We start from the raw sequence: 16,790 nt of genomic DNA on the forward strand, positions 1-16,790 counted from the left end.
GCGAGTGGTAGAAGGACATAGTAATGAGTCCATGTTCTGAGGGTGGAACAAACTCAGAAGAAAGGAAAGGCCACACAGCTAACGAAATGACAATGAAAATGAAGCCAACCAATGGGAAACAACGGGTGGGCTCTAAGCCCACTGCAAGCTAACAGAATGTCTTGCATGCAACTGAGCATGTGTAACTTTAACAACAGCAACCAATGGACACTACTTCCAATTAACAATTCCAAAATACACCTGGAATGTTTCACCATATTGATTAATAATTTACCCTAATTTGGTTGGTGTCACCTTCCTTTCAATCAAATTCATCCTCCCAAGCCAAATATTTCCCATAGTCTTAAATGGGAAACACTTGCCACCCTCCAAAAACATGTTTACCACCATGACAACTAATCCAGACCTGGCTTACAAGTTAAGACATGAACCTGAACGGATTTGAACGCCACCTTTTACCCAGCGTAGATTAATTTAGGTTCACATTGATCACTATTTACACCTGCAAGAAACAAATTGCAAAAAAAAGCCTGGTACTTTCTTCAGTGGTCTTCCCACTGAGGAAAGTGAGAAAGTTCTCCATTTTCCCCTCCCAACCAGAGACTTTGGGGTTGCTTGTTTTCTGGCATCTGTATTGTGGGTCTCATGCCTGATCTACGGGCTCATTAACTTGGCATCTTGCATCTTACATGCCACATTCTGCCATCTATTCATTCATTCTCAAATCCATCATTTAGTCTTTCAGCATTCTGCCCATCCACATCCAAACCTATTGATCCATCTCAAACCTATCCATCTCTCCACCCCTTCACTCATCCATTTCTTCATCCAACCTTTCACCCATCCACCCTTCAGTCATTCATCAAAACTTTTGCTTGCCCATCCATCTTCCTTTGAACTCATCCATTCACCCACCCTCTGAGCCAGCCATGCTTTCACTCATCCATTTACCCTTTCACTCATCCATCCTTTCTTTCACTCACTCATCCATATGCAATTTCACTCACCCGTCCATCCATTCACCCTCCCTTTCACTCATCCATCCTTTTCCGTTAGCCATCCCTTTTCCTCATGTATCCATCTTTCACTCATCTGTCCATCCTTTCCCTCATCTATCCAACCTCCCTTTCACTCCATTCAGCCTTTTACTCCATCCATCTCTTCATCCTCCCTTTCTCTCATCTCATGCATTCATCTATTCACTCGGCTACCAATCCTTTCACTCTCTCATCCATCCTTTCACTCTCCATTCATACACCCTTTCACTCGCACGTCTGTGCATCCAATCTTTCATTCACCTTTTCCTGTCAATTTCCAGAGAGAAGAGGCCCATCAAGAACTCCCTCCCCGCTATAGCTGCTAAAGTTGGGGTTCATGATGCCCTAGCATCCACTCTTTTACTCATCCTTCCGCTCATCCACCCTTTCACTCCACCCATCTATTCACCCTTTCACTCAGCCATCTATACTCTCACCTATACTTTCTTATCAATCCACTCTCACTCATGTGATCGATCCACCCTCTGTTTCCCTCATCCATTCTTTCACTTATTCTACCTTTGCATCCATCCAGTCTCGTTTTCACTCATTCAGCCTTACATCTGTCCTTTCAGATATTCAGCCATCAGCTACCCATCCACACATTCACTCACACATCTACCCATCCATCCCACCCTTTCACGTTGTTTATGAGCCTTTTGTCTGGCGAGTTGCAGACAGAAGAGGCCCATAAAGAACAACACACCCGTTGTATCTGCTGAAGAGGAAGGGGGAGATGCATGACGCCCCTGCTTCAGGACCAGCTTCATCAACTACAAAAGCATCATAGCTGCGCCCCTGCTGCCTCCCTGGCAGTCAAGCTTAACCGAGCCCTTGTAGTGCTTTCCTCTTATCTAGTTTCTAAGCACTAACATAACACAACAGAAATGCACTTCTGAGGTCAAAGAAGACTTTTATTGTTGTTAATTCTTCCTCAACCACAATATTTATGTATGACGAATTAGTAGCTTTCAAGCCCGCGTTAATCAAACAAAATATATCAGTTTGCAATATACACAGCAGGTTATATTTATAAGATATTGAATGCAAAGCAAAACAAATACTTCACTGTGTGGGAAACTATTTACAGCTTTATCTTTCTAAGATCTGCAAGCTGATGACCCCTGTCAGCCGCGAGAAAGAGATTCATCTACCCACACGGGATTGCTGGCAGCTGGCGCCAAGCTCCAGCACGAGGTCCGGCAGATTCGAATCTGACTCTCTGCAGCCTGTGTCATTCGTTACAAAGGTGTGCCCCCTCCTCTCAGACCTGGGAAACTGAGCAAGCCTTTTGGAGACTGGCCAGGTCTCCAAGACTACTCCTGTTCCCAAGCTCAAGCAGAGAGAACAACACCATGTACCCTCTCTTATCAGGTCTAGTCTACTGTGAGAAAAACATCTTGGTTCAAAAACACAGCTTGGAAAAATACAGCTTGGATTCTCAACTGCAATGTCTAACTCCACGTTAAAGGCAATAGGCAGCTAACCTAAGTATCAAATGCAATGTCTAGTGTCATGTCAAAGCCAATAAGCATCTAAGCTGAATACAAAATGCAATGTCTTATACCATGTCAAAGCCCATAGGCAGCTAAGCTGAATATAAAATGCAATGTATAATATCATGTCAAAGCCAATAGGCAGCTGAGCTGAATACAAAATGCAATATATAATATCATGTCAAAGCCAATAGGCAGAATATCTAATAGCATGTCAAAGTCAATAGGCATGCAATGTCAAAGCCAATAGGCGGCTAGACTGGATACAGCATGTCAAAGCCAATAGGCAGAATACAGAATGTAATGGCTAATGCCATGTCAAAGCCCATAGGCGGCTAAACTGAATACAGAAAGTAATGGCTAATGCAATGTCAAAGCCCATAGGCGGCTAAACTGAACAAAACATACAATGTGAACATTGAGCAACTAATATGCGCAGTGGTGAAACACAAAGTCATTGGTCAAAACAAAATTTAACAAATGGCAGTACAGCCCTGTACAGCAAGACAGGGATAAATACCAACTCTTAAGGAAATGAAACAGAAAGAGGAGACTACATGTTCAACCTACTGCTACCTACCCGTAATTAACTCTGATAGAAGGTTTAAACTGGTCAGCTAGAAGGAGTGCATCAATCAATCAATCAATCAAATAAATGTATAGAGCGCGCTACCCGTAGGGTCTCAAGGTGCTTGGGGGAGGGTCTACGGGGGTAAGGAGGGTCACTGTTCGAACAACCATGTCTTGTGGTTCTTTCTGAAGAGCAGGAGGTATTTGGTTTTGCGAAGGTTGGTGGGGAGGGAGTTCCAGGTTTTGGGGGCGAGGTAGGAGAAGGACCTGCCTCCTGTGGTGGTGCTTTGGTTTCGGGGGACTGTGATTAGGGCGAGGTCGGCTGATCGGAGGTTGCGTGTGGGAGTGTGGCAGTTCACTCTTTCGTTGAGGTAGGTTGGGCCGGTGTTGTGGAGGGATTTGTGTGCTTGGATGAGTATCCTGAATGTGATTCTCTTGTCTATGGGGAGCCAGTGAAGGGATTTGAGGTGTGGTGAGATTAGTTTGTGGCGGGGGAGGCCAAGGACGAGGCGTGAGGCTGTGTTCTGGATTATCTGGAGTTTGCGTTTGAGTTTGAGTGTGGTGCCGGTGTAGAGGGTGTTACCATAGTCTAGTCTGCTGCTGATCAGTGCATGGGTGACTGTCTTCCTGGCCTCTGGGGGAATCCATTTAAAGGATTTTTTTAGAGTGCGGAGTGTGTGGAAGCAGGAGGAGGTTAGGGCATTGATTTGCTGTGTCATGGAGAGTGAGGGGTCCAGGATGATGCTGAGGTTGCGTGCGCGGTTTGCGGGGCCTAGGGCGGTGGGCCACCAGGAGTCGTCCCATGTGGTTTTGTTGGGGCTGAAGATGATGTTCTCGGTTTTGTTGGAGTTAAGCTTAAGGTGGTTAGTTGTCATCCAGTTGGCGGTGTCGAGGAGAGCAGCGTGTAGGTTGGTTTTGGCGGTGGTGGGGTTGCAGGTGAGGGAGAGGATGAGTTGGGTGTCATCTGCGTAGGAGAGGATAGTGATTCTGTGTGATCGGATGATGTTGGCTAGGGGGATCATGTAAATGTTGAAGAGTGTGGGGCTGAGGGAGGAACCTTGGGGGACTCCGCAGATGATCTTGGTAGAGGTGGAGTAGAAAGGTGTTAAGATGTTAAAGGGATCAAGTAAGGTAGACGCTGGCTTATACACTCCAAAGGGGATACAGTTCTAAAGGTGTGGCCGCGCAGTGCTCTAGTCAGTGATACAAGTGAAGGCACAAATTAAAAAAAAAACTCTCGAAATACGACGACGGCTGCCGGGTCCACCACATTAACATAGGTTCTGCAGGGAAATGTTGTCTAAAATGTTACTCTGTGGGTGGTAGGTGGAGGTCTGCTTAACAGATCGTTGACGTTTCGACATCTCAGCCACCCGTTTCCTTAGGCCCCCGAAGGAAGTCCTGTCTGAGTCCTAGGGGTACCGGGCTCCGGATAGCTGGCGTCTTTCGCCACAGCCAGGACACCATCAGACTGGTGACAAAAGAAAGAAAAGGCGCCAGGTTGCCCCGCGTAGGCGCCGAGGATGTTGAACCACACCTCAGCATCCGTCGGCAACGCTCCAAGCCCGGCCCAGTCCATCGGAAGACCTTTAAAAGCTTGATTGAAGATCAGGGCCGCTGCAATTACGGGATTTGGCAGCTAAATTTTCCGCATAAATTATGCATTTGCCTCATTTGCCAATTAATCCATCATCTGGTGCATAACATGCAGAGCGAAAAAAAAACTTTTTTCTCCCTCAAACGGATCAGAGGTCGTTAAAAACGCTGCAAAACGTGTTGCCGCGCAGTGTGTGTGTGTGAGGGGGGGAGGCTTTGCGAGGAATAACTGCTCCTCTTCCTGAGGCTTGTTGCTGCATCTGGGCGTTAAGCTGGTACTAACGAGGCGCAGTCCTCGCCCGGACAGCGTGAAGCCGTGTAGTAATAATGCTGATCGGGTTTCCTGTCCCGGCAGGGCCGGGCGGACCCCGTGGCTTTGGGCGTCGGAGCAGGCACCTGGTGACTCGGTGGTGTTTAGCATCGCGCCAGGCATTGCCCCACCTCCTCCCGTACAAAAGCCCGGGGAGAGGCAGCACTGGCTCAGACCTGAGCCCTGCAGAGGTGTGCCAGCTCTGCGCCGGGTGGCATCGCCGTGGGACCCGCAGGATGCGGTAAAGGAAGGTAGAGTGGGACCGCTGGAGCAGGGCCGCTTTCACCCCTCGCTGCTACCCCGCCCTCCTCTCCCCACGGCTGTGGCCAGCGGTGCTTCGCACCCCGCTTCCTCTATCAGGCACATGCACTCTCTGCCCAGCTCCTCTCGCCCCCTCCACCACTGTTTGAGACGACCTCCCACCCCGTCCGTTCTCGTCATTTCCGCCCCTTTCGAGCCTTGTCATACGACCTCCTATTTGTGTGGCGTCTTCCAGTAGGCAAACAAAAAAAGCGAGCGTGACTTGAAACATAAACAAAAAGCAAAACCGAGAGAAGGACGGTCTGATGGAGAAGGAAAAAAGAAACGATATATTTTTCATGTACTTTATAAAGCTCCAAATATTGTAATAATGCTGCTTCAAATCGCTTCCCAGGCCAGTGTCACAGGTTTTCTGAATAAGAGGTATTTATTTATACCTCGCGCTTTCTCTTTATCCGTGCAACCACAGTGGTTTTTAGCAAGGGAGTGAGTTTGTGCCCCTAGACCCATCGGCAAAGGTCAAACATGCCTCTGGGTCTTATTACAGCATAGGGAGGGAGTGACTGAGTTCTGTTCCTTCAAATCCAAACATCAGGTGGATACAAAGGGTGGTGAATGTTGATTCCCAGTGCGGAATGGAAATAATCGCCTCACAGCTCCGTGGGCATTTCTCATCCACCATAATCCCACCCCCTTCCCCCATGCTGACATTTGGAAACACAAACCCAGCTAATCCCGTTTTCTGTTTTATCACTTGCGTTTTGGTGCTACTGATTATGCGTAGCCTTATAGAAACAGGACTACGAGTTCCAGAATGCAGAGGCGACTGGCTGAATGAGTTGTTCATGTGTGATGGGAGACACATTGAGATCTGTCTTGCCTCGGCCAGGTAAAATGTTTTGAAATGGAACACAGTGTGCAACCCCTGAAACGCTATTTTTTTTGTTTCTGTTTCAGTGCCTGTTATAGCGCTATTGTATTGTACAGTCCTACGATGTGGGTTCGACGTCTGTCATCAGTGCCAACCTTTATTTTAGGTCTGTGTCCGCCACAGTTTTTATTAAATTATGGTCGCCCTGACAGCGTCGCAGCCAGTGTGTAACTAGTCCTCGTCCACGAAATGAAACGGGCACCCTGGCTGCTTGAACTGTGAAATAGCGCAGAAATCAGTGGGCCCCGGTGCCGCTGCACCCGCGGCCTCAACCAAGTCTACGCCCCGCTCTTAACTCGCAGTTCCTTCCTGCCCCCCTCCACCTCATCTCCTGTTCTCTGGGAAGCCCCGTTTGTGTCTCGCTTGGTGTCGGGACTTGTAAAGCCCACTGGGCCTAGCTGGCTGGCTACAAACACAGACGAATTCTAGAACTTTTCCTTCCTGTTTATCATGTTCTTTCTCCGTAGCGCTTGTCATCTGTATACAGGGTCACTGGAATTATGCGGCAGGAGAAGGTAAAATTATGCTCCGGGGTTGAGTAAATTACGCGGCAAGGGAAATTGTGCGGCAAAATGCAGCACGTTTTATTGTACTATTACTTCATTATTTTTTCCTTTTTTTTAAACTTGCCAACAATATGAGTGTTAGTTGCACCTGAGTCGTACCAGTTTTACACTCACATGTAGTAATAAGCAAAAGAAAGGTAAACTTTGGGGCTTCCACTGCTGTGGCAAAATGTGTTGCTGCATTTCGGAAACTTTTGAACCGTTTGATTTAGAAACAAATGTGTTTTTTGTTAAAATCTGCAGATTATGTAGCAGATGATAAATTATGTGGCAAATCTATAATTATAGGAAGATCACAGCAGTCGCACAATCTCATAGTTTCAGTGGCCCTGCCTATATACACCCCTTTCGAAGGGGTCACCCTCCCTCCTTCTTTTTCCTCTCTTAAATATTTTGGGGGTTTATGCACAGCCCTTCCTCAGAAGACTGGCGCAGTTTATGCACAATGCTGGAGCGCGTGCCATCGTCTGCCGATTGCCAATGAAGAGCGTGCATTTTTCTAAAGTGAGCACATAATACATCATAACTTTGATAATTAGCAGAGGTGTCAAACATTCATAAAACAGCGTAGAATTGGCTACGTGTGAGGGGCACAGGGTTGAAATATACACCTCAAACATTTGTAATCCAGACATCCTCCTACTGAGTGCTATGTTTTTAAACCGCACTCTGTAGCTGGACCATGCTTCAGCCCAGTCAACCCATCCTCTTCCTTTAATCAGGAGCCCGAAGATGAGACCGAGGACTGACCTCTACACTGTGCTTTCGTGAACAGAGTCCATTTAAATAGCAGGTGTAGCAAGGGGCAGAAGAGGTGCCTCCCAGGGGGCAGGGCTGTGCCCCAGAGCCACTGCGGAGGAACCGACACTTGTGCAGAGTAATGGAAGTGGTAGTTACTATTTTATGTTAGTGTTACTTCAAGCTTGGGGAAAAGGGATTTTAGGAGCGGCTTAATACCTCAATGACCACAATTAGCAAACGAATAGGATCAGGTCGTGGACCCCCCACAGAGTTTGCTCCTGCACTGATTTCAGACAGGTATGTACTGCGTTTTGTGCTTGATATTCAGCGTTTGTTGAAACATTTTAAAGTATACCTTTAAATTATATGACTAGGCACATGTGTAGCGTCAATTTGAATTAAGTTGTGATTTTATTGAACTCCATGTACTAGCAATACTTGCATAACAATAATTTAATAATTTACCAAAAATGCACTGACCTTTTGTGTTAAACTGAAGAGACAAGTTTGTAACTCTAGTCTGAAATCCCGGCTTCCTCAGTTGACCAAATTGTCTGATCTATGGCCCATCGCTTTATTTCACTATGTATAATTTTTCTTAACCCCTTAGCTGCTGGGCCTTCCTCCTCCCCCTTCTCCTTCCCCCTCCAAGTGCTGAGCCCTTTTTTTGGCTATTTGAGGTAGTTTGCGCTTAGGCCCCAATAACTTTTTGTCCACATGAGCTATCCAAGACAAATATGCCTCCTTTCTTTCCAACATCCCAGGAATTCTAAAAGTATCCAGAGTTTGTGTTCCCAGGAGGCGACCGAGAAATTAGCCAAAAGACAGCTAAAATGTGTGTTTTTAGGGAAAAATGGTAAAAAGTGCTTCAGAAGAAATCATCTTTTTTTTTTTTTTTCCTGCAAATTATATCAACGAATGGTTTGCGGTGTTAAAATCATAATCTTCCCAGCTTTCAGGAACAGGCAGACTTGAATAAGAAAACTACATTTTTCAACACAGTTTTGGCATTTTACTGGGACATACCCCATATTTTACTATTTTTGTGCTTTCAGCCTCCTTCCAGTTAGTGACAGAAATGGGTGTGAAACCAGTGCTGGATCCCGGACAACTAAACATTTCTAAAAAGTAGACACAATTCTGAATTCAGCTAGGGGTATTTGTGTAGATCCTTCAAGGGTTTCCTGTAGAAAGGAACAGTTGAAATAAAAAAAATATTGAGTTTAAAAAACAGCCATTTCTGTCTACGTTTTCTTCTGTAACCTTTTCCAGCTATGCCAGATTTTTGAAAGCAGTATACTGTTACGTCTACAACACCCTTCTTTGCGGGGATGTAGGGCTTGTAGGTTCATCAATAACCCAAGGTACACAGAGCCATAAATGAGCTACACCTTGCAATAGGTTTTCATTGTATACCGAGTATACAGCAATTCATTTGGTAAAATATAAAGAGTGAAAAATAGGTGTCAAGGAAACCTATATATTTCCAAAATGGCCACAAGATAAGGAGTTTAGAAGCAGTGGTTACATGCACATCTCTGAATTTGAAGGTCCCCAAACTAACATGTGAATTACAGGGCATTTCTCAAAATTACGTCTTTCTTACACACTTCTTTACATTTGGAAGGCAAAAATATAGCGAAAGACAATTGGCAATAACACTTGTTCTTCTATTCTGTGTTTCCTCCAAGTCTCCTGATAAAAATGGTACTCACTTGTGTGGATAGGCCTAGTGCCCGTGACAGGAAACGACCCAAAACACAACATGGACAAATCACATTTTTCCATTGAAAACTGACGTTTTTTTTTTTGCACAGTGCCTAGCTGTGGAGTTTGGGCTCTAGCTCAGCTGGCACCTAGGGAAACCTACCAAATTTATACATTTTTGTAAAGTAGACACCTAGGGGAATCCAGCATGGGGTGGCTTGTGGGGCTCTCACTGGGTTCTGTCTCCCAGAGCAGAGTCAGAGGGCAGCAAGGCAGAATGGCAACAGCAAGCCAGCAGTCCTTTTCAGCAAAGCAGTCAGGGGAGTCCTTTGGGCAGTCAGGCAACTTCTTTTGGCAGATCGCAGGTTCTGGTTCAGAGTTTCTTCACCAGTGGTATCTTGTCCAGAAAGAGGCCTTGTTTAAATTCCCAAATGTGTCTTTGGAGGGGGGGAGACTTCAAAGAGTGGCTTAGAAGTGCACAAGGTCCCCTTTCCGTTCCATCCTGTCTGCCAGGGTCCCAGTAGGGGGTTTGGCAGTTCATTGTGTGAGGGCAGGCTACTGTCCTTTGACATACAAGTGTCAGGCCCTCCACCCTCCCAGCCCAGGAAGACCCATTCAGTATGCAGATGTGTGCTGGTGTGACTGAGCATCCTGTGTTTGGGTTGGCTGAGTGAAATGCACAAGAGAGCTGTCAACTAACCCAGCCATCTGAGGCTAGCCACAAACCTCCTTCCACCCAGCACTACCCCAAGTCTCCCAATCAAAATGGTACCTCACTTGTGTGGGTAAGCCTAGTTCCTGCAACAGGAACGGACCACGCAATGGTTAATGGAAGTCCTTACATGAGTGCAACTTTTGACCATGGGGTGATCCATTCCTGATGCAGGCACAGGCACACAAGGGTGGTAGTGTTTTCATCAGGAAAAGTGGGGAAATGCTGGGCGGTAGGATTTTTGCAGATCCCTGCACATTCCTGTTGTTTGTGTGACAGAAATGCAAAGAAAATGTTTTATTCAGCGTTTCACCTTTGCAGTGTATTCTGAGTAAGAAAACTTTGGGGAATCCACACAAGCCACACCTCCATGGACTCCCCCGGGTGTGTAGTTTTCAAGAATGTCTGCGTGTGGTAGGATACCCTATATGGCCGCCGAGCCCAGGACCAAAAAATGCAGGTGCCCGCCTTACATAGCCAGGTTGTTTTGTGATAGATACTTTTTATTTCTCCTCAGTATGATTTGGGTGGAATTTGAGGCTGAACTAAATTGGGGAGCTGCCAAGAGAGCACTCTGAGTGTGCTTGCCGCCACATGTACCTGCTCTCTGGGTTGGGCTGACCTGTTGTCCCGCGGCACAGACTGCGCTTACGAAGAGACAGCATGACTGTGCTCATCGCCTCTCTCAGAGTCACTGGAAGAGGAGTTGTCGGATGGGACTCCCCTGACTGAAAAGCACTCCCACAGTCTTCTCCATTGTCCTCTTCCTCAGATGCTGTCTCAGTATCCGCTGTCTCAGTCTCTGATTCTGCTTCAGAGCTGTCCTCCATGACCTGAGATAGAGCTTGAGCAGCAGTCATCCAGCAAGATGCCATCTCTGCTACTGGCTAAACTGACCCTCTAAAACACGAGCACACTGTTACTTCACCTTGCCACATATCCATCATCACAGTCTTTAGCGCCTGTGGCACCTTGTCCGACAATAATTTTTGGTGCTCCCAACTCCTGTGACCTCCTCCTCGGAATCCCTCACTACCACCCAGCAGTATAGCCCTTCATCTCTCCATAGCTCCTCCTGCACATACATTTCATTTGTTTTAAAGTGCAGGTAATGTCTGGCTTTACTAATCCACTCGGCTATTCACAGATAATACAGATTTGTTCTTTGCAGCGGGCATATAAACCTTCTGCACTACTTAACGGCATCAAAACTGCCACTAGATAAAAGTCAGATCTCTTTCTCTAGCATGAACATAATCACAAGAGTTATATTGACATTTTTGTTGCTGCCTGTTAGCTAGGGTTGAAACATGTCGGTTGGAGTATGTGCATTGCTTTGAAGACGTGCGCTGCAAGACAAGTGGTGGCAATTTTTTTAATTTTTTTATTTATTATATATATATATATATATATATATATACATAGTCTTTCTCTTTCTCTTTTCTTGGGTGCCGATCGCAGCCCTCAGGGAAACCCCACACTTATTAAAAAAAACAAAATTCCCTGCTCACGGGCAACTCCCTGTCAATCTCATGTATTTAAATATTTTTTTAATTTGTAAAGCAGGGGGGTGTTTGCAGGAGGCAAGAGTGCCCCCCTCCCCCCCAGGATAAACCAACTTCTATTATGTAAAAAAAAAAAAAATGCCCCTCCCCCGAGGAATAGGCCATGGGGAATCGCGCCACCCCTAACAGGGGTAAACCAACTTTATTCTTTTTTTTTTTTTTTAAAACATTAATTTCTTTACTATCTTAATCCCTTGGGGACGATCGCACCCCCCAGGGGTAAACTAGGTATTTGAAAAAAACAAAAAAATGTCCCCAGGGGGAGGTCGCCCCATTTTCAAAGGGGCCGACCCCCACCCCCTAGATAAAATCCTTAGTGTCTAGTGGTGTTTCCTGGCCAAGGAACACTTTCAGGAAGGCCTTGTTTGAAAGGGGAGAATCTCTGCTTTTAAACAAGGGCTTCCTAAAAGGTGCAGAGGCCCTCTTGGGCCTATTTTCTCCACCGGAACAGAAACTGGCCCTACCTGCTGCTTTCTGCTCTGGTGGGGAAAAGAAACTGTGATATCAGAGCGCCTTGTGGTGCGTTGACGTCACAAAGGGGCGGGTGGAGACACAGAAGTTCTTCATGTCTGAGAGGCTTTAAATAAAAAATAAAAAAAAATCCCGCCCAGTCTCAGCCGGCACAAGGGAGGGTGTGCGTCTGTTGGCCACTGGCCGACACACGCACCAGTCAGGTTAACCAACCAGTTTGATAGCATATTGAAGTAATTTAGTAATGGATCTGCTCAGTACAAAAACCTCACTTAGGTGTGATTTAATTTAAAGAGATCTAGCTTCACACTTGGTAATGATACAGGCTATGAAAAGAACATAAACTGACACCTTTTGGGCAATGTCATCAGGGTATGGGGTATTTTTGAATGGTTTATGCTTCAAAAAATTACTTTCAATAAATATCACTGAATTCAGTGATATATTTACTTAACCCTGGACATAACCGTTACGTCCTGGGTGGCACCGCTCGGGTGCCCAAGATGTAACCATTACATCCAGGGGTGCTGCCAAGGACGTAACCACTACGTCCAGGTAGGGGCCCTCAGGGGAAGCGCTAGTGCACCCCCCTCCCCTGGGCAGGGATAGAAGGGGAATCGCTTCCCCTTCCACCCCCGCATCCCACTGACTCCTCCGTGGCATCTGATGACGTCAGCGCACGATTGCGCGCTGACCTCTCCAGATGCCTACTCCCCAGCGTGGATCGGAGGAGAAATGCAAAAGCATTTCTCCTCCAATCACGTGGAGAGGGCGAGAGAGGCTTGAAAGGAGAGGGAAGGCCTTTCCTCTCCTTTCATGTCTCACTCAGCATTTCTGCTGCCCGATCGCAAAGCAATCGGGCAATACAAATGCCCACTAGACACCAGGCATATTGTTTTAATTTTTTGTTTTTATTGCTTAAGGGGAGCGGCCCCTTGGGCAAGATCCACTTCCCGGGTGGTAAATTATTTTACGGCAGATCCGCCTAATCTAATTAGGCCGATCTGCACCCAGGGGAGGCAGAAACACAAACACCAGGAATCTATATATATATATTTTTTGTGTGTTTTATATGTGGAGAGCGACCCCTTAGGCAAGGGTCACTCCCCTGGGGGCAAAATTAACTCTAGGCCATTTCTGCCCCTTTGGGGGCAGATCGGCCTATTTTTATTAGGCCGATGGCAGAAACCACTAGGCACCAAATTTTTTTTTTTTTTTTTTGTGCCAACTTCACGCAAGGGGATTGACCCATTAGGCAAGGGTTGTTCCCGGGGGGGGGGCAGGTTTATTTTAGGCCGTTTCTCCTCCCCTTTGGGGCGGAAGGGCCTACTCCTATTAGACTGATCTGCCCCCGCGGGGGGGGCAGAAACCACTTAGGCACCAAGGATTTTTGTGTGTGTTTTTTTTTGGGGGGGCAGCCCCTTGGGCAAGAGCCGCTCCCCATATGGGCACATTACTGTTGGCCATATCTGCCGCCTTTGGGGGCAGATCGCCCTATTTTTGGAAGGCCCATCTGCCCCCCAGAGACCAGGGAAGATTTATTTTTATTTTTTTCAAAAAAAGAGGGACGGGGTATGGCCATACACCCACCCCAAATAAATGGGGCCAACATTTTTCTGCCCACCGGTGGGCAGATGGGGCAGTTACCCCTAATCCACTCGCTGGGGGGCAGAAAGCCTACTAGATGCCAGGGAATAAAAAATAAAAAAATTGTGGGGTGGTGGCTGCCAACCAGTTTGGGCATGGTTATGCTTCCACCCCAACTGAAGGGGGTAACAGTCTTTCAGCTCTCCCCCACACACTAAAACAACGTATCCTATGGCAAGCAAGAGGACATTTGATTATTTTGGTTTTACATTTGGGACATGAGAGCTTGTCTAACTCTCAAAAATCTTCCCACCTGGAATGGGGAGGGGTGCACTTTTTGGACTTTGGGATGCTGCCATGTAGAAAAAGCCACAAGACCTAGACACATCTGAAAACTAAACATCTGGGTGAGTCCAGGGTGGTGTGCTTCACATGCACCCGCACCATTTTCTTACCCACAATTCCCTGCAAACCTCAAACTTTGCTGTCAATCACACATTCTTCCCACATTTTTGCGATGGAACCTTCTGGAATCTGCAGGAACCCCCAAAATTCCTACCACCCAGCATTGTCGCATCTATACCGATAAAAGTTCTGCCCCACTTGTCAGCCTACTTTTTTTTATTTTTCAAACTGCCCTTTTGGACCCGCTTTGGTTCCCCCTCAATTTTAACATGTTTTTGGCCCTGTCATAGGCACTTGGCCCACCTACACAAGTAAGGTATCATTTTAACAGGGAGACTGAGGAGAACTTTGGGTGGTAGGAAATCTGTCCCGTGCGGTGATCCCACTCAGAAATGTGGGAAACATTTTTTTTTTTTTTTTTTTAGCTAAATTTGAGGTTTGCTGAGGATTCTAAACACTGGGGATCCACACAAGTCACACCTCCCTGAATTCCCTTGGGTGTCTAGTTTTCAGAAATGTTTGGGTTTGATAGGTTTCCCTATATGGCTGCTAAGCCCAGGACCAAAAACGCAGGTGCCCCCCCCCCCCCCCACACACACACACACACAAAACCAGGTTGGTTTGTATTTGATAATTTTGACATAGTGTTTTGGGGCATTTCCTTTCGCAGGCACTAGGCCTACCCACACAAGTGAGGTACCATTTTTATCAGGAGACACGGGGGAACGCTAGGTGGAAGGAAATAAATGGCTCTCTCAGATTCCAGATTTTTCTGTCACTGAAATTCGATCAAATTTTGGCCAAATTTTGAAGTATGCACAGGATTCTGGGTAACAGAACCTAGTGAGCCCCACAAGTCACCCCATCCTGGATTCCCCTAGGTGTCTAGTTTTCAAAAATGCACAGGTTTGGTAGGTTTCCCTAGGTGCCGGCTGAGCTAGAGGCCTAAATCCACAGTTAGGCACTTTGCAGAAAACAGCTCTTTTTTCTTTGCGAAAATGTGATGTGTCCACGTTGTGTTTTGGGGCATTTCTTTTCATGGGCACTAGGTCTACCCACACAAGTGAGGTACCATTTTTATCGGGAGACATGGTGGAACGCTGTGTGGAAGGAAATTTGGGGCTCCTCTCAGATTCCAGAACTTTCTGTCACAAAAATGTGAGGAAAAAGTGTTTTGTTTTTTTTGGGGCCAAATTTTGAAGTTTGCAAAGGATTCTGGGTAACAGAACCTGGTGAGAGCCCCACAAGTCACCCCATCTTGGATTCCCCTGGGTGTCTAGTTTAAAAAAATGCACAGGTTTGATAGGTTTTCCTAGGTGACGGCTGAGCTAGAGATTAAAATCAACAGCTAGGCACTTTCCAAAAAACACGTCAGTTTTCAATGTAAAAATTTGATGAGTCCATGTTGCGTTTCCTGTCGCAGGCATTAGGCCTACCCACGCAAGTGAGGTACCATTTGTATCGGGAGACTTGGGGGAACACAGAATAGCAAAACAAGTGTTATTGCCCCTTGTCTTTCTCTACATTTTTTTCTTCCAAACGTAAGACAGTGTGTAAAAAAAGATGACTATTTGAGAAATGGCCTGTAATTCATATGCTAGTATGGGGACCCCGGAATTCAGAGATGAGAAGCAGAGGTTATTTGCACAACACCTTATCTTGTGCCCATTTTGGAAATACAAAGGTTTCATTGATACCTATTTTTCACTCTTTCTAATTCACCAAATGAATTGCTGTATACTAGGAAAACCCATTTCAAGGTAGCAGCTCCTTTATTGGTTCTGAGAACTTAGGGTTCTTGATAAACTATATATCCTCGCAACCAGAAGAGTCTAGCAGGCGTAATGCTATATTGCTTTCACAAATCTGACATCACAGGAAAAAGTTGGAGTAAAACATGGAGAAAAATGGCTGGTTTATTTTCAGCTTAATTTCAATATTTTTTATTTTTTTTATTTCAGCTGTTTTCAGTAGGAAACCCTTGTAGGATCTACACAAATGAGCCCTTGCTGAATTTGGAATGTTGACTACTTTTTTTTTAGAAATGTTTAGCTCTCTGGGATCCAGCATTGGTTTCATACCTATTTTTGTTATTAACTGGAAGGAGGCTAAAAGCACACAAAAAATGTAAAAATGGGGTATGTCTCAGTAAAATACCAAGATTGTGTTGGAAAAATTTGGTTTTCTGATTGAAGTCTGCCTGTTCCTGAAAGCTGGGAAGATGGTTATTGTAGCACATGCAACCCTTTGTTGATGGCATTTCAGGGAAAAAAAATCACAAGCCTTCTGCACGTTTTTTATTTTTTAAACAAAATTTTAGCTGTATTTTGGCTAATTTCTTGGTCTCCTTCATGGGAACCCACAAAATCTGGGTACCTCTAGAATCCCTAGGGTGTTTTGGGGGGGGGGGGGGGCAGGAAAGGACGCGAATTTGGCATGGGTAGCTTTTGTGGATAAAAAGTTATAACGGCCTGAGCGCGAACCACCCCAAATATCCAAAATAAGGCCTAGCACCTGAGGGGGGAAAGGCCTTACAGCGAAGGGGTTAAATGGGACACAGAGAAATAAATATATTCATTTTCAGGACTTTATCATCTGTTGTCATGACGTTTGTAGCCTGATAAACATGTTTTGATGAATCTGCTGTGCCTTGGCTCTTAGCACTAAGCCGGATCCCTGACTCGTCTCTCCCCAAGGCTGCTTGTGTCCCTACCAGAGAAGTAGTGTCCCTTATGCCCCTACATTCTTGTACATTACAGAATCTGAGAAGGGCGAGAGTCCAGGCACACATTGGTCCACCTAGTGCAGAGGTCTTCAAACTGGGGGAGGGCCCCC

General features: G+C 46.0%; 1 protein-coding gene across 10 annotated transcripts in view; it reads left to right on the plus strand.

Annotated features, from left to right (window-relative positions):
• The window catches only part of LOC138301369 (glycosyltransferase family 92 protein F13G3.3-like), a 205,465-nt gene that overhangs the window by 83,022 nt on the left and 105,653 nt on the right, over positions 1 to 16,790 (plus strand). For 2 of the 10 annotated variants that reach the window (XM_069241787.1, XM_069241781.1), the window contains exon 1: positions 4,915 to 5,260. The exons of 4 other annotated variants lie outside the window; for them this stretch is intronic. The gene's annotated coding sequence lies outside the window, so the exon portion shown is untranslated. Of the gene's footprint in view, positions 1 to 4,914; positions 5,261 to 6,054; positions 6,160 to 6,227; positions 7,806 to 16,790 lie in introns of those variants that run through there. 4 more of the 10 variants (XR_011205099.1, XM_069241784.1, XM_069241785.1 and 1 more) reach the window with 4 other exon arrangements.

This window comes from Pleurodeles waltl, chromosome 6 (genome assembly GCF_031143425.1).
Source record: "Pleurodeles waltl isolate 20211129_DDA chromosome 6, aPleWal1.hap1.20221129, whole genome shotgun sequence".
Taxonomy (NCBI): domain Eukaryota; kingdom Metazoa; phylum Chordata; class Amphibia; order Caudata; family Salamandridae; genus Pleurodeles; species Pleurodeles waltl.